We start from the raw sequence: 25,550 nt of genomic DNA, 5'->3' as shown, positions 1-25,550 counted from the left end.
CGAGCCGCAATAGTAGCAGATCGGCGTCTTCGAATGAATACTCGAAGCGGCGCTGTGTCGGTTTGTGTGCGATAATTTTATATTGCCTGCGATGAAATTCGCTCTGTGTAGCGCAGCTGGATAACGGCCCTCGAAAGTGGAAGCATTAATTTTATTTACACCGCCGAGATTTAATTGCATCGCTATTGATAACATTAATAAGAGCTCAGTGATGTAACAAAATTTACGGTTATTGACGCGTGCCGTAGAAAGTGTCGGAGAGCTCGTGGAAATGCATTGTGATGCGTGTGCTTTCATTATCTGTCTACGTTGGATCATGAACGTTTACACGTTTATTGACGAGATAACGTAACATATACTGGGTTGTCGCTTCGAACTACTTACGTGATAAATATTAAATAGAAACATTGATGTATTTTTACAGAATAGACGAAATTTACTTAGGAGATAATGTAAAATTTCTGAAAAATAAATTGTTGACATGTCATTCACAAAGTGGACAGAAGAACTTGTTGAAGTCGTCAGAAGACGCTAATTTCAGACTTATAACCGGTTCTATTGGAAATCTATGTTGAATATTATCAACAGAGGCCGTAGGCCGTCTTAAGGACAAATTGATGATGATAATGATGATGATGGTCCTAATAGCAATCACTATTGCTTATTTTGTCTCACTGCTTTACGTTTTTGTCTACAGCTTTGTATATCGCAAGCAGACATGTTAAAAAGTTTCCCACTCATTGCAAGTTTGTAAACATCTTTTAGTGTTCTGTGTTTACCTTAATTTTTTAAAAATAATTAACTGAATTGGGATCGAGGGTCGCAGGATAAGACAACGTCGCAATTGTTTATAAACAGTGAAAAAATGTACTTTCAAGAAACCGACTAACTACGACGAAAAATCCAAAATGTATTTGAAATGCTGGTCAAATGTCATCAACCCGCACGAGACTTTTTTTTATAAATACTCTCGTATTATACTGCAGTTGCGGGATCAAGATGTAATTAAAGCGAATTAAAAATTAAGCGCAATTAAAGATGTTCATTACGCTACGCCACCGCATCTTATCTTTTGTGTTGTAGTAGTATAGCTAGACTTATGTGTAATATTATAGATATATACGTATATGCACATATATATTTAAATATATAACTAGATCCGACTAATTGACGGGACTATGACCACGACTAAAATCACTACAAAACAAAAATAAAAATTCCATCGTTTGTCCTGTCGTATCCACCTGTTTATGATGTATATTACATGTCTTAAATTTATGTCACAGGTACGAATAATAATACATATAGTCTACAAACTTTGATAATTTAAGCTAAATAAGGCGAATAGAGCCATCTACTACGTGTTTCGCGTTTAAATGCGGTTTTATGGGCCATAATAAAGTCTAACGCCTGGGTCCTTGCCGATTCGAATTTTCCTGTTCAGCTGGAGGTGCTTGACCGGGTAATACCAACTAGTTTTTAATAAAGAATCCCTGTATGGTCATATCTGTACAGAATAGCGATCTTCATATTTGTCTATTGTATAAAAAATTTAAAATAATGTAAGTTGTAGAAAATCTTGTTAATTTGGCCGTAAGATTATAACGACGTAGTAATGCCTAGGTTTCCCAGTTTTACCGTACTATTTGCTCATAAATATTATTATTCAATTTGTACTAAGTCTTTATTTAAATGCCTTTTTATGCGAGTGCTAAAATGTCTAAAAGATGACAGTTATCCGTATATAATGCATTCGATTCATTTCAAAGATCTAAACATCCGGTCAAGGACGTCAAATGCTACACACGTTCTTGGAAGAAAAAGCTTGAAGACTGATAATAAATGATCTCGAATTCAAAGAAATCTAATTAGTCCGTTTCAAGAATTCGGACTAGAAGATCAGTGTGCTAGATAATTAGCTATTCAGCCGTTACAGCTGCTCCGAATAAGGCGGCGCAGTGACGCACCGAGACCTGAATTATTTATTAATAGCGTTCTTAGAAATCGTCACAATTGCAACTCGAAGCTGACGTCCTATCATTCAGTGACATGAATCTATTCGTAAACATATGGATCACGAACATACAAATGTACTTATTAGAAACAACATGATTAAATTTGGAGCTCTATTGTCTCGTAATTAGGATGGCGATACACCGGTGCGGCGGTAAGACATTTGTAATTAGCGGAGTGCGACGCGCGGGGATCATTGTAAATCACTCTGTGCCAGCAACAATGGTTTCGACTGCTCTCGTATAATAAATAACTACGGAGCTTTCTACGGCGGAGGTTCGAGGCGGTCATCTATCATTAAGCCGGTGCTGCATTAGTATTCCGCGTGCAGGCGCTCCTCACTTTCACTGATAAATTCGCTCCCCGTTGCGTCATGCGCTGAGATACCCGATGGAGTCGCGCCGCGTCGGATCACGAACTGCGTGATAGCTGAGAAATTATTGTACGGCTACCGTTGTTACATTTGCGATCCAACTCGCCATGCGATTTACGAAACTGCCATATGTTTATATGCAATCTTTGCGAAACTTCTACTTTCACGTTCTAATCTTATACTTTACCTTATTATGGACATGTTTCCTATTACTTTGAATAACTTGAAAAGAATTAAAATATTTATTGTTTATTATATTATTTGAAGTTTATTATATTGTATTAACATTAATTGTAAGGCGCTCATAATTAATAGTGTAGTCATTGCCGGCGCAAGATGTTATCTCTCTAAATTCCATTCGGTAACAGAAACAGGTAACAGAAGCAATAAAAAGAACAATCCATATCGCTTTCGTAAAGATCGAGCGTCATTAATAATACAGCACGACAGCGAGTATCTCGCGTGTAAGTCTGATCGAGCTTCAGCGGTGATATATTTACGTCGCGAAACGTGACTCGAGCGACGCCCGCCGCTGAGATGAAAGTTAAGCGCGACGCCGGATTCGAACCCCGCTGCCTTAGCCACCGGCGCTGTGTGGTCCGGTGGCTAATTACCTCACGGCCCCTGCCGGTCAGCGAGATCACCTCGGTGATTTGACCATTGTTCACCTTAACTTATAGCCTAATATTTCCCAATGGGAAAGTATCGAAGGATAGGCATTCTAGTGTTTTAAGGTAGTGCACACAGACAGCATTAAAGTTAGAATGCATTACATTGCTATGATTTGATTTATTATTTTAAGCTAATACAAAATTTATGCCTATCGGTCTTCACAAGTTCTTCTATTATGTATTTATGTTAATTTGCTATTTTTCATACCATATTGGTAAATATTTTTCTTTTATAATTTAGTCTTTACAGGCTTACATATTTTTTTGAAATGAAAATTTGATTTTTCATACCTTTATCTATGTAACTTACATAGGTAAGCTATTTATTTATTAAATAAAAAATAAAAAAAATGATGAATATAAATGCGCTTAACCGAAAACTTCAATTTTGTTAAGAAAACATAAAGTAACTACGGATTATCTGTGTTCGCCACTTTATAGTGTAATGCTTATGAATTAAGATAATGCGAGCTAGCGAAGTTAAATAAAAATAATGAAATAGTTTTTCTATAATACTAACACACCTTTGCTCCCTTTCTTATCTCTATACGGGGTCAAGTTCGCCATTACTCAATGTATAAAAACAGCGAATAAATAAATAAACAGTAACATACAGTACTGCTTAGTTTTAGTTATAGGCAAAAGTCATATCTTCCTACGACAAGGCTTAATGATGCAAATAACTTTTGACGGTACATGTGTTTATATAAACAACGTCAATATATAATAAATTAGAATATTGAGACCACCTAGTAATTAAAAGTACACTTTTAACACACATACAGTTTGAACTTTCCGACTCGTTACTCTGACCGATATGTTTTGCGTGATGTGTTTACATGTCATTTTTAAAGCACTCGGCTTAATTACTATTTTTCGAACGCGTGAAATAAAATGCCGAAGGAAGTAATTACAAGGCTTTATTCCACCTCGGTTTTTAGCACGGAAGAAAAAAAAAGAGTCTGTGGAATGAGAAACAATGAGATGGTGCGAATGATTTCATAGCAAAACCTTAAGCTGTTGACATATCACGCGAGCGTTTAGCGTGAGTCCTTATCGATTCCCATATATCGTAACACTCGAGTTTTACGCCAGTCTGTTCTATTGCCAATTAAAAGCCCAGCCTGCGGATACTTGATATAATTAAATCCGTATCTCTCTGTGAAATCACTTCTCATAATTGTAATGCCGTGATCTGGTGGCCGCGGTAAGTGTTAACCCTTTAAATAACTGATTTAATTGGATTTAAGCGTATTGATTGCCTCAATAATTCCGGTAATCGAAAAAAGAACCCGTATATCTCCTTTCGATTTCTTTAATCATGTAATACTTCTATAATAAGCTGTAAATTTGAGATAAAGGAAACAAAATAGAGTTGACAATGTTAATCAGTATTCAGACATCATAAAAATTTTATATAATTGATTTCCCGAAAAGAATTATATGTATAATGGTGCTAACGAAGCCGCTGTACAGTGCCTTAGGAGGTGGAGGGTGTTACATAATAAGAAAATTTTAATATAATTTAAATTCACATTCGATCAGTGTGGTATATACGCAGATGACGCTGCTGCATCTTCTGGACACTTATCTGTGAATGGTAATCCCAATTAATTAAAATTGTATCCCTGGAATCGAACCCGCGACCAAAGATTACCAAGTCTCAGTCCTCTACCGCATGTCTAACACGGCTCTTGAATAAATGTATCTATCCGTCTGTCTGCACTTGGTGGACTTAAAAACTATTTATCCAATCGCCGTGAAAATTTGGTAAATAGATAGGTATATATATACCCGGAAAGATTTATTTTTTGTTTTTATTATTTGATGTTCATCGGTTTAGTTGGGGGCCTTTTTATTCAGTTTTTTAATTAAATGCAAATACAGTAACGCGTGAACCGGTACACTCGATAATATAAAAAAAGTCTTTAGCGTTCATTAAATTGAAATTTATTTCAGGTTACAATAACATTAATATCGAAGTCACCTTTATTAGCCGGCAGGTCTCCGCGCTAATAACCATTAAACAAGCAAACACTGCACCGGCTGGTATTTTATTGGTCGTGATAGATTTAGAGGCTTAAGTAAGATTACACCTTTCGCGCTTAGCGATCTGCGCTCACCCTCGTAACTAAGCCCGTGTTTATTTTCCCTCGCCTCGGTAAAGGGATAGGCACCATTAATATATCAAATTGTTATCTCCAAGCGAAGGCCGTCACGGGTAATTTCAGGTAGAAATAGCGAAATAATATTGCCTTACCTTGCGACCTCTTGCAAATTTCATTAAATGAGATTCATTGAAGCACAATGAATTGATTTGATAGTAAATTAAATATGTTATGTTTGTTTTGCTACGCTGATCATTTTGATCTTTATAAACTATTTTATCTTTTAGTAAAAGGCAATCTAGGTGCGTTTAGTAACAAATTTGGCACCTACTCATTGGCTTCCTTTAAGTTTATAGCGAGTAAAAATAAATATATTCAATTTGAAATGCACCGTTTAATCTTACTCGTATATTTAACTAAGTGATTGTGTCTTTAGACCATTATGTAATTAATTTAAAAAGATTGTTCAAAGTTACCAAGATTTAAAAATCGAAATAATTTAAAAATATGTTTGTAACTCCCTAACTTAACAAAAATTATATTAATAAAAATTCCCACACTAATTAATTACAGCCAGCGGTCTTTTTTTACGAACAGCTTCACGTTACTAATTGCTGTGGAATTTCGATGCCGTTTTAAATTCTGGTAAAATCATTTCGCAATTAAGTTATAACATCGTTAGGATTTTATTTTAGCGCAGTGACTTCACCTTAAATAAAAGAGGCCATATTACCATTTAATAAGCGCGTTGTTCTGTGTCATAAACTAACCATTGCTGCATTCGAACTATTACATAATTTTATTTCATATATATCTTGGCTTGAAAGACTTTTTAATAATAGGGTTCATAAGGAAAAACTATATTTTATAAATGATTTTTAATTAGTTGTCAATCTTATGCAATTTACACTCACGACTCATGATACTTTTATCGCAATTACGGTAAGTTATTTGTGTAACCATCAAAATACTGGCAACGTATATGAAAAGAGTAAGTTATGGAAATAAATAAACTAAAAATTAATCACTAAGAGAAGTAAAACCTGTGCCATATTTCTTACTCGAGTCATACCGTAGGTCAGCAGATGAGTGCTGTCAACGCGGCAGTTTTAATAATTCGTTTAACGAACGCTGACGAATATGACATTAAATACACGAAGCGAAATGCACACATTGCAATTTATTATGCGCGAGCATTTCGGCGTGATTGCGTTCATTGTCTCAATGCGATTTACCCGCAAACAATAATCGCACGGGCCTTGATCTTTTATTCCTCAGATTTACATCTGTTCACCTCTCGGTCGCTTCATTCGTCAGACGCATGGGGGCTCCGAACAATGGAACAAGAATCCGTGTTCCCGTCACATGTCGACTATTTTTCATACTAGACTTGTTAAATGTTTACGATGGCGCACCGTGGGCGATTTAAACACAGCCCTACAGATATTGGTACTTATTATTCATTTTTATTTACGTTTGACATTAGCCTTATATCATTTGTTATAGAGTTTAAACTTCTCTACTCGAACTGCATGGAGTTGTTAACCGTCGTTCGCGTGTCGTACGCCTTTTGCGTCGAATCGCATAATGATCCAGATCGTGTATTCGTGTATACACTGCATGTGTTTTGATTTAAAGTTCACGTATGTTTTTCTTGTTCTGATACAGAGGATGGATAAGTCCTTTTAAAAAAAAAGAGAAAGTAAATGAGGTATTATTTTACTAAATTCGTGTTTGAGATTAATAATAATCTTCACCTTAGATTCAAGTTTCCTTATTATCATTGTCGTTAGTTCACGAGTTATGTTATTAAGACTATTCTTCATAAAATTGTGTAACAAATCCAGGTGATTTAATTCAATTCAGAAGATTTCCAATATCAGTGAGGTACATCCTAATCTCTTTGAGCTATTAAAATCAATTAACACAGTTTCAGTCTGAAATTAATATATCCTTTGTTAATAAACTTTGAACTGCCCTCGCTTTTGGTTACCATCTTGCGCGTCTGATCATACAAGCTGTTGAGCATTCTTGCAATATCGTAGATTCGTGTTAGTAATTATGTTATTCAAAAAATTTCTACCGAACAATGAATATTTTAAATTTAAGTAATATTTTTTTAAGAGAAAAGGGTATTTTTTAATGACTTGCACACAAATGTGTTCATAGAAGTCATAATAAGTTCTACAAAGCTAGGGGAACAATAGTTGAAGAAATCTCTTTTGTACTTGATTAACAAGTAGATGTGAACCATACCGGCCACTGTTTCTACACCCACGCTATAGTAGTAATATTTATATTCAGCTCGTCTGAAAGAGTATTCTTAATACTGCCCCGTCTGTCAAACCATACTATAAAAAATAAATAAATAAATATATGATAGTCCCTTGTTCTAATTATTTACAAAACAAACCGTGATTCTCCGTGTCTATGCTCGAGATATCTTGAAAAATTAATATATTCGTAGACGAACGAAATTGACCAAAATTATCTTTGAAAAGCTAAACTCGTTGGAATGTTAGTTCGCTGGATGCAGGTCAATTCCCACCGGTGTTTTCGGTAACCTATGAAGAAGCCAAAGAATTATTCCGGTCCGATGTGAAAACCGTGTTGTTTTATGGATACAAGACGTTGAAGGTTGCCAAAGATATCACGCGTCGGCTCCAAGTCTTCGTTAACAATTGTCTTCGACGTATTCTCGGCATATACTGGCCTAACAAAGTGTACCAACGTAGACCTCTGGAAACGCTGCGGTCAGATGCCGATCGACTAGCAGATCAAACGCCGCAAGTGTAACTGGATAGGCCACACGCTCCGAATGAACCCTGAACACATACCTATCAAGTCCTAGAATGGAATCCTCAAGGAAAGCGAAGACGTGGCTGCGAAAGCAACCTGGCGGCGGACGATCACTGCAGAAGTGAAGGCAGTTGGAATGACGTGGAGCGAAGTAAAAGCGCGAGGCTCGAGACCGCTCGGGATGGCGACGTACTGTGGACGCCCTCTACCCCATCTTGGGGACATAGGAATAAATGCTGATGAAGAAGCCCATGTCAGCATTAGATCTTTCGGCTGAAATAAAGATATCTTACTTTTTTTTACGTTACGGAAATAGTGTTGACATCGACTAAATTTTTGTGCTGTTGAAGATAGCTGTTTGTGCGATCAATAAAAGTAAATTATAACAATTCAAAGTAAATATATGTATATTTGAAAAGTTTGCCCGTGTGATTAGAAATAGTAATTAAAAAAAAGAAAAAATAATTTATTTATGGTTAGAATTAGGGATAAAGATAATCTTGTTACACCATTCTCTAGGCACCATATAATTTATTTAACTCCTTTGTAGACAACGTTGTACGCTTTTATAATAAACGACCTTATAAAATATCTAAATCATTATGAAATAAACTCCAAAAGTTTAGCAAATGAAAATTTGTAAAATAAATCCAACTGTAGTGTAAAGAATTTTTAAATGATAACACAGCGATAATTTTTTTTTGCAATTGGATTATTATTTCAAATATTTCGTTGCGAGAATAATCACTAAAAACATGAAAATGTTTTTCATGAGCTTTTTTCACATGATCCCTCGTGTCTACTTTTAAGAAGAAGAATATTATCATAGGGGACCGTAATTAGAATTTCGTAGGGCTCTATTGGAATTTGCCTGAGTACACAAGTGATCAAATGATCGAACGTGGAAAATGTTGTGATTAGGAAAAATAAATGTGCTGAGACATGTGTGTTTTGAGTGCCACTCTATCGAAAGTGAAAAGATAAATCGTTTTAAAATCAATGGAATAATTTAAAAGAAAAGTATATATCCATTTGTTATGTAACTGGTGAATCTGTCGCGATATTTCAAACTGTCGTCGCCGCAGGCTTAGCTTTAAACGGCCGAGTAAAATTTAATTGACATTCTGCGTTACGCAATATTTACTGTTTAGCATATTCAAATGGCATCGAATCACTAGTCTGAATAATTACTTGATTACTAGCTGTACGTGTTAATTCGTTTATTGCTATGTGATATGTCCCCCACACCACGTGAGAAACCCAAACGGACCGCTGGCTGTTTATACTTCGGCTTCATTTATAATATCCGTTTATTTATTTCTGGTTAAACTTGTGTTTTTGCCACATATACTATTCTAGTATATATAATGTATACATAAGTGATTTGACACTGACTTGAACACTTTGTGTCTAAAACCATAAGGCCAAGATAATTGAAATTCGTCAAAAAAATTTCTTTCGCCGAATCGAGATCAGCAGATTTTACGAAATTCTACATACAAGGGTTTGAGGTGAGGTTCATAAAGTTCGCTAAACGTGCGGGGGACAGCTAGTATGTTATAAATTTTTTCACTAATAAAACATTTTATTGTTCACGAATATTCTTTTTTATTTCTTATATATTTTACTGCATAACGGACAAAACAAAATATTAAAAACTTAAATTTAAAATTTATAATTTTTTGCGATTTAACTGAGAAACCTTATTTGGATATTTAAAATCAGTAATACCATATTATTTAAAACAATTATTATTCCATATTAGATAAAGTCAAGATCGTAAATTGTACGCCTTAACCATTATATTTTAACTCTATGTTGTTTTATTTTGAACTAACTCATGCATGTAATTTCAGATATAATCGTAAATCAACTGATTAATCTTAAGAATTAGTGTTCAAGTCAAATATAACTTTTTAATGAATGCTGAATGATGGCTAACTCAGGACTCCCATACACAATTAAATTGTCAGTTCAAATGAAGACTTATTTTAATTGGTTTCGTAATTATAATTTGCGACCGGCTGACGTGAAATGGCAAACATTTATTATGCTATCATATTTAGACTGTAACTCAATGTTTTAGGATTCAAAACGAGTTACAAGTTGGCGTAGTAAAGCGCTCAATGTATATACAAAACGAAGAGATCCTCTTATATGTTAGAAAATACATTAATGTCATTTATATTTTATTATAATTGCATTCGGATGTCGTTAAGTTTTTATTGATTCAATTACGCGAAAGTGAAACCTTAGAATTTTGTAATAGGAGATATTGAGATAATTTAGGCCTGTATTCGCTTTTTACGTAATCATATAATAAAATAAAATACTCGCATTGTTGAAATACGATTTCGATTTTCATACCGGAATACAGAACGGGCAAAAAAACCACATTGGTTTAAGCCTTATCGTAAAAAAATATTTTTTAAACATGTCAAATAGTACGTCTTGTCTTACATTATTGTGTAGTTACATAATGTTACTACCGATTACATTTATTTTAAAGTAACAGATTTGATGTTTTAATGTGGAAATATAATTGCAGTGTAGGTTCAGATGAAATATTTAAAAATGATACTATTTAGAGATAGTTACGAAAACAAGATATATACGTTCATTACATTAGCATCGAACTTTGTTTTAAAATCTTAAAAAAATCCAGAAAATATTAATTGTCCATAATTACGTATATTGTTTCTAGGCCATACATTACGGAATTACCGGCTTACGGAAGAGTTCATTTTGGTTTAAGCAAAGCCAGAATAAATCATAAAACCACACCTCTCTTGCCAGAAATAACACGACTCAATTAATTCTTAAATCAATGGCACTTGTAATAACTATCTTACGTTTATGATTCCTCTAGATCGGTATCTAATCAGGCGACGCAAATGATGTTGCAATGCTATAGAACCGTAGAGTTTCTCCGCATATTTTTTTATCAATATTAAAGATACGAGCACTTTCTATTTCAACAGGCAAACCCACGTTTAACGGCTAGCCGAATAAAATTTGAATAACATTAAGCGAGTGTTATACAACGTGTTTTGCTGTCGCGGCGCTGTTCTCACCGGTCATTACTCATTATTATACTCCAAACATGCAATGCTCATTGACGTAATTCCCGTAATAAGTATGCCGCCCAGTAATTGAAGCTATTTTCGTGCTCCCAGACTACGTATGAAGTTTAAAACGGCCTCGTAGATTTCTTTTCAATATCTCCTATCTTATTTCGAATTATATTTCAAATTATTAATCTTTCGAATAAAACAACAAAACGAAATAAAAACAACAGTATTTACTTCGTAAAATCACGAAACGGGATCATCGGCGTACTTATCGGTATCTCGTTTGCATTCGTTGTTTTAAAAAACAACATGTTTAATCGCATTAACCTAAAACTTTTACTGGCTTTAGCGTTATTCGAATCGGACCATAATTATACTTCATCATCATGATTATCAGCCATTATATACTGTACATTCATCAACTACAATATACAGGTTTTCGACTCAATGCAGTCTTCTGCTCTTCGCTTTGATCGATATGCGGCCGTTGTGCTTTGCTTGTCTACCAATCTAGAAGGATGGGCTTTCACCTCTTATTCCCCTATACGGCATTCAACCCCAAGACTTTTCTCATATATATACTGGTACCAATTCAACGGCTGGGACCAGACCTAAAGTCAAAGTCAAAATTTATGTGAGCTATGTTACAGGACTTTAGTTTACACCTAATTTCTTTGACTCGTCTCTCTACACACAGCATATTTTTATATCGATTGTTTATCTTCTTTGAACCCGTAGACTAGCCCTAAGCTAGAATACTTGATTTCGCATCGTATATCACAACAGGGAAGACGCACTGGGTAAAGACGTTCGTGTATATACGTTGTAGTATTATAATAAATTATTTGTTTAATAGATATAGCTGCAAGGCATGCGTGCATCGTCGAAACGTTTCTGCAAATGCCGGAATATTGTGTTCTAATTTGCAATCTCACCCATTCCGTGACTAACACTTGTGCTTTACGCAACGCCGTGGTAAATCAGCGGATGCCGTAGAGGTGTATCCACCGCCGAGGGAATCGTGCGTGTTGCGCGCCGTAACCGTTTAGCGGTCCACGCGCGATTAAATACCCGACAGATCGATTGCGGATTAACTATATGAGTTTATTTGTTAACAGTTACATAAAGCCGCGTGCACTGTAACGGTGCTGAAGCGGGAGCGAGCTCTGAGAACTAATTATCATTTAAGTAATAAAACTGTTTAACATATTTTTCGGATAGATTTTAAGTTTTTGGTTAATGAAATTTAATTATTTTTTATTACAATATTAAAATTAAAGGTGATTGAGGATTACATTTATTATGTGTCATTTTAGGAATGAAGGTCATTTATTTTTTTATACTCCATATAGTAGTAGTATAATGAACAGCTATGACACTAAATACAGAAATTTATTGTATGCAATAATAATATATTATTAAATAATGCAACTGCAACACGCGACAGCTTAAATATGAATTTTAATTTTTCGTTTTATTGATTATTAAAAAACTTACAGACAGTACATATTTACACATTGATGTAGCATTAGCAGTAGCACAGGGCTAATTAAAAGTTTTTGCAGATTCATATTTCTGCGTTAAACTCGCCTACGCCATCGGTCCGCTCCCTCTCTAACGCATCCGTGTATCTTTTACGTTACATTGAATAAACATGAAGTCACCTCTGTCAGTGTATTCACAGCTTAATTACGATAACACTTTTGCTTTTGTTGCAGGTACGGTCAGTTTGGAGCAACTGACAGTGTTACAGCAGACGTTTTTTGCAACACAACATTCTACAAAGTATTTCGGGCGTGTAAGAAAAGCAAATAAGCTTTGACGTATCGAGAACATTAGCTATATCTTAATTAATTATTCTTACGTAACGTTTGACGCGGCCTGATTTGTTTTTGTTTGAATTATATTCGTGATTTGATCCTCAGCTGTAGCAAAAACATATTTCTAATATTTAAATTATTAAATATTCATCATCATGCTTATTTCCACGAAGCGTCCCCTGATGAACATGATTATTTCCCATTTATTTCCAACATAACCATGAACGTTCTTAGCTGCACTTATCCGTGGATTCCACTCTAGAACCTTAAGTTTCAGCGCACTATATGGGCTGCTGTCATTTTTACTTTTCAATCCTCTTGGCTATGGGGTTATTTTCCTTTATATTACTTTTGTTATATAAGTTAAATATCACTTGCCTATTTAAATACATTAGTCGATACGTAATATCTTTTCAATTTGTCATAGTGAACAGACAGTGCTGCAAATAAATTGAAGTCAAAATGTTCAGTCGCAAAATTTGACCGTGCAAATCTGATCTGAACGCTCTTGTCATATTTTATTTATACCACATTCAAATACAGTACTTTTGCTTTTACACATGTTATCAAAGCAAAAATACTTCACTGTAAATTGAAGCCATATAGTATCACCAAGATAACGTCTGATAATGTTACACAAGTTGTTTATTTACCAAAACTCGTTTGTTATATCATAAAGGAAAAATAACGCTATTTTGTTAAATTGATAATATTTGTTATGATGATGTTATCGTGCAAACAATTCTCGAAACATGTATATTTTGTCTGGATCAGTGAAAAATCTCTTTTGTTTTAACACGAAAACGTCTGATTTATTTGTAGTCTTGACGCCTTTGTAGTTTTAGAAACGTCCTCGATACATCAACGTATGTATTAGCAGATTACTTTATTCATAACAAACCGACGAGTTAAAACGAGTGGCGGTTTAAATTATTAAAAAAATCACTTTGTCGGTAACTTCCGCTATGGTCAAGGTTTGGGGTATTTACATAACATATAATGAAATTTATCGACATAGTCCAGCGGCGTGCAAGGCGATATGGCAGTCTTATGGGGAAGACCCATATCAAACAGTGAACGGCCTAAATTAAGATGGTGATAAAATATCTAATTTGAGCTAATACGATTTTTCGATAAGACTATAATTTACATACTGATGAAAGCGTCGTAAAAACCTGCTGATTGGTTAATAATTTGTTGTTTATGTAAAAGGATATTTTTGGAAGACTCTTTGAAAGTAAACCTTTATTTTATAAGTCTGTTGGAGACATAGATACAAACTCCTGGCAACAGATAACGTTGTCTATCTAATATTCGAAGCGTTCGAATTTCTCAAGACATTTTTACTTTAGTCGACTTTAAGAACGAATCACAGAAAGCAATTTGTTGGACAAAAAAATTACGTTATTAACGTGTGACGTCATAACACATCTGAAATCTCAAAGAGCTTCCGTTCCGGTGTACCTAATACGATCTTTGAACCGAAAACAAAATATTTGGGTTTCGTTATGAGATATGAGATAGAATAAAGTTAAGCGATTTTTTTGTACTATAAAAACTGAGCAGAGCATTTATGGTACATATATCTCATCCATGATAGTATGTTTTTCCTCGTACCTAGTCGTACTCAAGAGTACAATCAGCGTAACTAAAACGTATCTCATTATAATCTAATGTATGTTAATATTTCGCATGTAACATTCAACAGTTGTCGTGAATCGTTTGTCTTCGAACTTCAGCTATAACTTAGTTATCCTACACCAAACTCTAAGCTTGAGAGTATCACGTGAAACGTTATAAATAAAGAGTTCCGTAGAAAATATCCTAATAACTTATAAAGTGAAGTCTAAACGTTGACATCGTTTTCATACGTAAATTTTATTAATACTACGCAATATTGAAAGTTAAAAGCTTGTAACAAATAACTCTATATGTATAACACTGTGAAGGTCAACGGAATCGTCCATGTTTAGAATAAACAAGTCGAGGTCACCTACATCTTGATTATAAAACAAAATTTTTATCCAGCATAACTTGCCTATGAGTAATCGTGTGGCCCTTCAAAAACACGCGATCGCGCGTGCTTTTGCGATTCAAGATAAGAGCCGAGGAATTCGGTGATAAATATCTTTTGACCTTGAATTAAGCGGCTCTAGGATGAGACTACTGAGGCGCTACTTTCTAAATGTAAGAACAGCTTAATTTTAAACCTGGTTTTAACCATATAAATCAAAATGAGCCCATTCTTTGATAGCAATATGTAGTAGAGATGAGGTAGTAGTTGCACGAACCATAATGTTAAAATTGTTAGGGTGTTATGAAAATTAACAAAATATAATAAGTTTACTTCAATTTAGTGTAGTTAAAAATTTAATTTAGGAAAAAGTTTAAGAAAATAAACACTGTAACAAGCAGAAAACTGAGCGAAAAAAATTTGGGAACAAAAGTTCTGTATCAGTGACGTTAAAAGATATGTCTCATGAGTCCAGTAAATAGTAATATAGTAAATAGTAAATTTAGATTTCTGCAATTTGCCTAAACAGGCTATAACAAAAGTTAGGCTTTTTAGCTATCAACGCAATAATTTTTTTTTAAGAATTGGACAGTTAATTATAAAACTGACATACTTCTTGTCATGTTTTGGGTAATTGTAAATAAAAAAATTTAACTTTTCATTTCAATTAATCTGTTTTCACAATATTTGTTACTGTATGTTTATTAAAGAAGGAGCTTTTCTTTCACAATTTAGCATTATATGGTTAAAAAAGATTTACCGCTGATTTGTGAAATGATATTTTCAACTTAAAAGAAAAGTAATTTCAACATAAAACTGATATCATTTTATTTATAGAAGTTTATTTTTAAACTCGTGTGTAAAATTTGACTTGTGCAGATTTTTCTATACCTCGAATCTTCACTTCGTAAACATCTCAAACATGTTTATAGTAGTTTAATATTAATAAAGAAGAACAAGATTTCTACAATCAAAATAAAGTAGATATAATAAATTAAAAAGTTTCTTTCCATAATTTTACAACATGAATTTGTAATTAATTTATTCATAACACTATCAAACTCGGACTTCACGGGGTCACGATGCTCCGTCGCTTCCTCGTGTGGTTCCCGCGTCTAACGAGCGTAGCCCAGTGGTCTATGCAAATATCAATTAGCCGGAGAAATGTTTCCTCGGTACCGGCTACCTGTCTCGAACCCGCGCCCGTCGGTATTAATTGCCAGCATTATCGCCTACTACGTGATAGGCCGCTTCCGTTAATTCGTATTGAATACTGTTTCTGTGCCGCTCCGGGGTCGTTGATCCGTCGCTTTTGTGCCGACACTGGTTTGTTTAATTAAGCCATTTGCGACCGCACTCTCTATACATACGTTTTGTTACATACTTTGGATACTTACAAATGTGTGTCGAAAAAGCGCGAGTTCATTGCTTAGTTTCATTGTTCTTATTAATTAGTTGGTTGTTCATTAGTTTCGTCTAATGAACATAACTAGTTTTTACAAAATTAATTACAGTTTTCGATGTTCATTTATATGGGGAGATACTTCATTCCCTTTTATTCTAGCAGAGAAAGTTTACGTGTAAAAAATATTAAAGACACCTTACCGGTCTTCGCCTGATAACGCAGCAAAGATTATTCGTATTTAGACTAAATCAAAATATATAAAATTAGCATTAAACGACTACAAATATTGCAGTAAATGTTACACTAAATATCGTCAAAAATTGTAGTGACAAATGACGATCTTTTTTTGAAAAAATCTAAGAAATTAAACAACCATCAACTATTTGTAACAACATTAAGGTTCTGGAGGGAAGACCACGGACCAGCAAATGCAGCATAGGACGTCAATCCACAAAGTAGATAGACAACTTGTCAAGGTCGCGGCAAAAGCTGCGTAGCTGAAGCTTTCAACCGAGCTTTATTGGAAATCTGTAGATAGAGACCAATGTCCACCAATTAACGTTGAAACCACGGTTGAAAATTAAAATATTAATGAAGGGCATCTTATTTGGAAATAAAAAGTAAAATATTCACGGGTTCTTTTAAATAAGGTGAATGGGCTATTCTATTAGAGAAGTATCTATAAAAAAATTGCTACCATTACTACTAAGAGTGAACACTGTTTCCAATCAAATGATTCAAATGAACATGGCAAATAAAACAGCAGTTAGGCAAACACTAAGCAGACTGATCATTGCCTAACTTCGCCAACAGTTTAGGAACCGCTACGCAAATTCCCACTCGAAATTTCCAATTAATTTAATTCAACGTTCTCGCTAATAACTGCATTTATTAGCGCTCCAAAGTAATTTTGCACCAATCAATTTGTTTTATGCAAAACCGAGATAAAGCTCGTATCTTGCGCATTAATTTGCCGTGTCGGTGGTCCCCGCGAAGTGAAACTTGTTGCCGCGGTTACCTGCGTGCCCGGGTTCGATTCCCGCGCCGTGTCGCCGATACTAGCCGTCGATAAATCGCTCAACACCTTCGATACTACAATGAGAAGGAGAAAGTTAGGCCGCGCAAAATATCGATTTCTCGGATAATTGTAGCCGGTTGTAATTTCGGGGTGTTTGTTACTCGAGTTCGTGAATAAGAAATTATTCCTATTGTATTTATTATTTCGTCAATAATTTTCAAAACAACTACCGATTGTAATTCATTATGTGAAATTAAGCTTAATATGATCGTTCAAAAATAAAATTAATACTGCTTTTCAAAATCGACTTATAAAATTCGTATTTCTAAAAACTATCGAAATGTGCGAGACAGTTCATCAGACACGGGTAGCATATAATTCACAGAGTGCTGCACATAATTTTGTGCAACTAAATATAATAATAGCCATATTACCCGACATGTCACGACTCTTTTGACAAGTAATAGCACTGGCTGCGACGCTTAAACCAGTACACTAATGTATGAGCATTTACCGTTGTTTAGCGATTGAACCCTACAATCTAGTAGATTGCACCTAAAAGAGATCAACCAATTTATACCATACCGCAATAGGCATCGGCAACGAACTTTCTAATATCACATGACTGGCTGATCTTTCCTCCCCTGTAATGAAAGAGCGGGTACACAGTGAATTTCTGCACGAATCTGTCTTCAGTATAGTACGGAGCCAGGCTTATGTTCTCTTTGAGAGTTCCAATTGAAACTTATTTGTTCTATATAATCAAAAGTCTTTTGTGACGTATGACAAATTCCACTTGCAATGTCCATGACTAATATCCTCTATTATATGTAGTGGTACCTGCGATATACAAAAAGAGGACGCGGGATAAATGTGCCTAACGATTCATTTACATACCGCCCAGCGCAACCCCGCCCCCCATTTCGAATCAATTCAGGCCACCAAGCTACTGAATCGCTGCCTTTTATCACGCCGGTCGGGAGCCATTTGTATAATGATAGTTAGTTGTAGGCAATTTAGTGCTATCGTGCACGAGAGTTTGCTCCACTGCACCCTCTTAACGATTATCCTTTGATCTTGGGAGCGCGCCTAACCGGCTATTAACACCGCATGATTGAATATTTATATTTACTTAATAGATAACTGCTATTTAATGTCATCAACTGTGTAATTGAAATAACTAAGCAAGCTATATATTCATTAATACGAGACCACTTGAATTAAATGTGTATTTTTTTCAATAAACCGTAAAGATTAAAATTATAAAGTCTGATATGCTTTATTATAGTAATAACTACGCCGAATTTACAATGTTTTTATGTATGTTTATTAAGTAATCAAATACGCACTAGAAACTGCGATTACTATTACGCTAATAACTATTAATAATGCCATCTAAACGGGACCTTCGACACAGAAATACGAGAGAGTCGACACAATTAATGAGATATTAAGTATACCCGGTGACATCGTTGCGCGGCTCGCTCGCTTGAAACGTTGTTCGCCTGCAACACATTCCTAACATTTGAGCGGCCGGGTCGCGCATATCAGTGGAACGGCTTAGACCTAGTTTCTCGGTAAGCTGACCACGTTCTCTTCACAATTTTTGAATGAATGGAAGGCTCCTGTGGGAGGCTTAAGTCAAGGCGTCTTACAATTGAAATGACGATGATAATGAAACAGTTAATGTTTTTATGTTTATTATATTAACGTTACGTTCTCATTATAAGGACACCAGGCATCTCTAATAGAGGCGGTACAAGACGTTATACATCACGTGGGCCCAATACTAATACTTATAATTTTATAGAGCAAAAACATTTGTTTGTTTTATGGAAGGTAGTCGCAGAGGTCGTGACATGTACCAGCGTCTTAGTTTCTTTTTCCAAATTTTACCTTAGTGGCTATAGAGAGAATAATCAAACTTGTGTTATATAATTTTTTCTTAGATTCACGCGAATGTTTCTCACGAATCCTCTATTTTTTAATAGTTTGTAGCGTTATATTCATAGCAGGACTAAGATATTTGCATTTGATAGGTGGTTAACAGTAGTTAATAATTCTTGGAGTAATGCAATGTTTATTTTTGGGCTTTATTTAAATCGTAACTACACGTAGAATAACTACGACATAGGGAGAACAAACTCAGTGTAAGACGTCCACTACGAGACAGAACTCTATAGGATTTTGGCCAGTCCCATAGTGGTAGAGAATGTCGACCGGGAAGTCCTAATTGTAATTTCGGGAGCTGCAAAGCACTCGACATGTCAGCAACATAAAAATAATTCGCAATATTATCTATTAAAAAGTATTTCTTACCTAATCAATATGGTTATACACATATGTATAGGGCACTTATATATTTTTTAGTTTTCCGTAAACTTAAACAATGTGTACTCATTATGTTTAATCATCACATGTAATAGCCATAATAATCCTAGTATCCCACAGTCGGACTATATCGCGACCGGAAATGACGCCATGTTTTCACTTAAGATGCGCCATCGTTACGTCTCTCGATACTGGTTTAAAGGAGGACCGGTTAATTACTTCAAAGCTATATGTTATCTAATAAAAAATAACTGGTATAATAATTATTTTAATACTCCTTATTTTACACGCTAGAAAATATATTCATAGTTACATAATGGTAAAGAAAAGTACAATAGGCGGCACATAGGTATGAAACTGTAATCACAGTTCCATACCTATGTGCCGTATTTATGTAATAATGTAATCACATTACATACAAAATAGTTTTTGTAATTTTTCAATGAGTTTCACATTTCAAATTTATTTATGGTAAATAAAATTAATATTTTCTGTACGTAAAAGTAATTGCTCCTTTACTAAATAAGGTCTATTTTTGTTCTCGTCTTCACAAATAGAGGCGATAAAGTAGTCTAGCATTCACAAATAATTATTATAACTACGTAAAACACGTAGCGTTTCGTACAATATATTCCGTTTTTGTGTACATCAACTTTTAATTAATTTTTTATAAACTTAACTATAATAACTTCCCTACTTGCGGGTGCCTATGCTGTGGGTCGATTTTATATAATGGACATACTAGCCTATTTAAACGCCTTGTCACTCTGCTTGTTAACGGCCGCACTTAACTTGGACAAATGCGTGCTAGAAAACATACGCAAGTCTCAACAAACAACTATTCACGCATGGAAGAAAAACTAATTGTTGTTTTATTTTTTAATATAAATGTATAATACAGAACATTTTTGTCTAAATCTGTGAAGAACCTGTTATAGTTTAAAGAAGAAAATATCACAGATATCTAGTGTTCAAAGATATCCGTGCTACATTAACTTACATACCATCAAAGAAAATTAATAATTAGATCGCTGACCTACTTCGAGGATAGACAGCTGTGACACATTTACAGCACCCGTAAGCGTCGACCGCATTTTAAAGATGTCGTTTAATTCCTAGCTCAAGGATCTCCAGGATAAAAATTCTCCAAAAGATTGTCGTTATTTATTTCGAAATAGGTTCAGGATTTTATATGAATATTGCTAAATGTTATAAATTTATTACGCTTCTCATAAACCAATCCGTAAGTTGAAAAGATAAGAAGACATGAAAAGATGTTTTTGTGCATAACTTTTTGCTTTCTCGGTAAATTCCGGCAAATAATTAGACTAATAATACACTAGGGTACTCTAGCAATAAATTTTATGTCGTCTCTTAATTTGAACTGTTTTTTTTTTTAGGCTACTATGTCATAATTAAAAAAAAACTTCTAAATAATTAAAAAAAAGACTTCTGTAAAACATACTCTCATATTTTATCTAAGTGTCGCTGCTCTCTATTCAAATATAAAATAATCCAAAAACAAGCTGTCCTGGCCAGCAAGGACAGCCACCAGGATACAGAAGATACTGTCTCGCACCGGATTGGTTTCCCCGATTATAGATAAAAGCGTTGTTGGTTTGCATCTACTTCTTCCAGTATTAACGCTTTTCGTATTCGTAGTAATTATAGCCAGACAATATCTACCGATTAGGTCTACGTGCCTCCCTCCTGAGTGCCTTAGAGTCGAACTACTGAATGCGTATAATGACACCCCAAGCCGGACTCCCTTCTCTGAGGCCATGCGCTATGTTGCTCCATGGAGCATCCGCCTAAGCGATCTATGAACTTGGCGGCCTCCCAATAAACTAACAAATATATTTTAAGGCCCGAGCCAAGATTGCCGAGGGAGCTCTCAAGCTTATTTACTAAAAACAACTGCAAATAGTAATACCAACAGCACCTTTTTGTCAAAAACAAAAATTAAGAATTGCTAAAATCATGTTTTTGGTCTGAAAGTAATAAAAAGGTAAATTGACCCATTATTGTTCTGCTAATCGTAATAATATTAAAACGAGAATCAGTTGTTTTAATTACAATAGTTGTTTAACTACCAGTTAAACTTGTTAATAAAGGCACATGATGATAACTAGTCTAAATCCTATGTTATTTAATAATTTAGCCCCACGTTATCGGCATCATCTAAGAGAGTATGGCATTACTACTGTAATTTTCAAACGATTAAAATACTGTATTAATTGTTACGTCTTAAGTTGTTTGCGAAGTTAATAACGCTTAATGGGATTGTTGGTTTAGGTGGTTTTTGTTAAACTTTTATGTATAATTATTTAGTCACAAATGTTTTGGAAATTGTCTCTTAACACTTTTTCAAATTCATATTCTTTTAACGTATCTTTCAAACCATATCTTTTAAAACTAACTCATCGATCGATAAAGTTAATAAATTTTCGAGTAATCTTACTATCTTAAGTACTCAAACAATTATGTTTACTGTCTCCAAATACAATTTACGACTGTATTAGAGGGTTCTGATTTATTAGGTTTGTTTTAATTAGATCCAATCTCACGGCGTTTCGTTCTTCTTCGCTGACGTTATCACTAAATTGTTTTTTAATAGTTTGCGTTCGTTTTGGTATTTAGTTATTTGTGGCGGTTACGTAATCTCACCGATAAGTAACGGATTGTTAGAAAGTTGGGTAAGTATAACTGGCCATAGAATACTGTCTGCTGGTTTTTTTTTTTTAATTTATTGGTATTAAAAGAGAAAAGTTCAATCTTTAATAACACGTTTTACGAACTCGTTTTAATTGTATACAGTGTATATTATTCCCTCTTGGTTTTATATACAATTACGTCATGACGGATTGACACAGACACTTTCCGTTGCTTAGATATCTTGCTTTTAGTTAATATATATACACTATGTAACTCCTTTGTAGACAACTGTGTATGCATTTATAATAAAGTACCTAAAAATGCATATGAATTATTATAATGAATTGTAAAAATTTCAAAACGATAGCCAGTAAAAAAGGGTAGTACGTGATAATACAGCTTGAGAATGATTTACTTCCACTGTTGTAACACGCATATGAAAAATATTGGATTTCTAAAAATTTTCCTAAATAAGTCGATAATGTTTGAAGTGGTCTCTTCTTAGATTAAGTGTATTTGGAACCCACCTTCTCCGCGCGTTGTAAGTGTGTCATACCACTATACAGGAGATCAATTTGATACTAGTTTCTATCAAATTAGACTCTTTCTATTGTTCTTTTCACGATTAATCTCGATATAAGTAATGAAAAAAAGATGTGAATAAAAAAGAGAAGAGAAAAAATAATATACCATGGATGTTCAGATGAATTATTCTCCACATAAATATTATAAAACATGAGTTTTTATGTTCTAAAATGAAACTTTTTCTTACGAGATTATGAAACTTCACTACAAAAAGTTCATTCATTTTGCCTAATATATTTTTTTTAAGGCGAAGTAGAAATTATGAAACTTTTTTAACGGCAGAAGTACATCTGAACAGCTGTGGTCATACGGAAACAGTCTCTCCAACAAATCTCAACAAGTGAAAATCTGTTTCGCTTATCCCGTGCTGCGGTAAATTAACCGTATGCCTATTAACTGCAGTCTTCAATTACGAAGGAAAGGCCAACGTAGCTGTGCATATAAAGGAAAGACTCGGTTGTAAAGAAAACTTTTCTCTTGTCTTAGAGAAAATGAATAAACACGTTCTTAATAATAGTTATATCGGACGGAAAGGTTTACATTCGTATTTTTTATTTGAGAATGGCTTAATTTGCCTGATGAGTATTCCAGTCTACGTGGAAACTTTCAGGAATAAATAAGGTATAACAAGTTTAAATCTTAACTAGTTTATATCTAAGAACGAAGAATCATCGTCATATTAAATGAAGTGATATTAGAAATAAATGATAGTCCTTTGTAAGAACTTCTTGGCATTTCATGAATTAACTCTGCAGATATCGAGCCTATTAAATGGGTGAACAATGTAGTGTGAGTCGTGTGATAGCCAAACCCGCCTGCCAAGCGCAGTATAGCAAACAGGCTCTTATCATATTTTGTAATTTTTATGTTAATTTAACTTACACCTTACCTTAAAAAACTAGGTGTAAAGGCTTGTATAGGGGGAATGTATTTATCGGGATACTTTTTATAATAAATTTATTTACATATATTCACATTTAATCAGTTTTTTTTTAATTTAAAGTTGCATTAGTCTGAAAAGTTAAGTTTTAAAAATAACATAATTATTTACTTTGTTGTATTATTTACTTTTACCGTTTTGTATAATTACCGATACTGTTCCAGATAAATGCAACACTGTCCGAAAAGTAAAACAACGCGATTGTCTACGTTTATTTAAATCGTCCGGAATGACCGTCGCATCGTTGGTAGATACCGTTGCCTCTACGTGACGGTGACGACGGCGACCGTCTGTCGTTATTCACATTACCTGCCCATTAGACGCGAAGAATGTGGCAACGTTTCGTATCACAATCGAAAATGTGATCGCTCGGCAATATATCAACGGCTTTGCTCATGTCACATGTTAATGTATATTCAGAAGTTAAAGACAAGTTTTTTTCCCGACTCGATTTCCTTTTTAAGTTTGTTTACCAAACCCATCAGCGTTGTATTAGAAAATAAAAAATAAAAGTTAAAAATAAAATAAAATTAAAAAATAAATAAATAATAAAATAAAATTTAAAAGAATCACTTAATGTCCCACTAAGATAAACTCCAGAAGAGCACAAGCAATTCGGCTATATTTTTTTCATAATTTAATGATGTTAAAGAAATTAGAAAATTCTGGTAAAAACTTACATGGAAATTGGTGAAAATACTTCTTTCCCCATATAAATCATTGCTTTGATTAAAATATCTATATCACAGTGTACAGAGGATTACAAAAACTTAGTGTACGAATTAGGGAACGTATTTTTATAAAGAATCGTAGTATATTATCAAGGCATTAAATCAATAAATAAAATGACCACTCTGAAATATGTTTCATGTTTCCTATAAAAATGCGACAAGCTAATAACTTTTACAGTACGAAATAAATAAATTTAGATTATCTTCTCGTTTTGCTAAGGAACGACCAAAAAGTGAACATAATTTAAATCTTCACCTAACGTAATTTTTTCATCACAGATTCTTTTGCTGTCTTTTGGTTTCCTCAGAGCAGTAGTAAGAGGTAGCACTGTAATAGATTTCACCACCCGCTAGGTGATCGTCCACGTGGTCTTTTGTAAAAGTTACCTGGTCGTCTGCGAGCGATGTAGCCAAAATATCTTAAAAACTCGTTGGTAAAATGTTGTGGAGAGCCTAGTCTTAATTTTCAATTGGGCAAGGACGGACTTGTCGGTGCTTCTTTCTGTCTTAGTATATGCCTGTGTAAAAGTAAACAATAAGCAACTTTTGGTTCTATTGTAAAAATCTTATTATTCCTAATCGGGAATAAATAAATCGGGAATCGAATCCACGTTACTATATGAAACTCAAATGTATAAGATTATTTAGTTATATATTATAAGGAACAGTTTTTTGTTAAGGAAATTTTACGTTAACGCCGCTCTATATATTTATTTCATTTTATGTGCATAATGGTCTTATGTGTAAAAGTGTACAATGCGAACGATATTTATTTGAAACGAAAATAATTCAATTTTATTAATTAAGCAACTTGAAAAATACGTCCGAATATACAAACAGATAAACTATACATTTTTCAATTTTGTCTTTTAATCACATTTTTGTACATAAATAATAAGGACTAAAAACCATATCTGGATCACAATTATATGTTAACCATAGGAGTTCACACTTGTATCTGTTACGGCCTCTCTCGACTTGCATATGATAATTCAGAGCGCCGTAAATGGGTGAAT

The 25,550-nt window shown here is 34.1% G+C and overlaps 1 protein-coding gene across 3 annotated transcripts in view; it reads left to right on the top strand.

The window, feature by feature from the left end:
* Positions 1 to 25,550, top strand: part of LOC137930661 (rho GTPase-activating protein 23-like) — a 399,966-nt gene that overhangs the window by 187,834 nt on the left and 186,582 nt on the right. The window lies entirely within an intron of this gene.

Source organism: Battus philenor, unplaced genomic scaffold, assembly GCF_028537555.1.
Source record: "Battus philenor isolate CCGP_79_NKW_IND1 unplaced genomic scaffold, ilBatPhil1.0.hap1 SCAF_6, whole genome shotgun sequence".
NCBI classification, from domain to species: Eukaryota; Metazoa; Arthropoda; class Insecta; order Lepidoptera; family Papilionidae; genus Battus; species Battus philenor.
The sequence above is the reverse complement of the archived record's forward strand: the minus strand, read 5'-3'. Positions and strand labels throughout refer to the sequence as shown.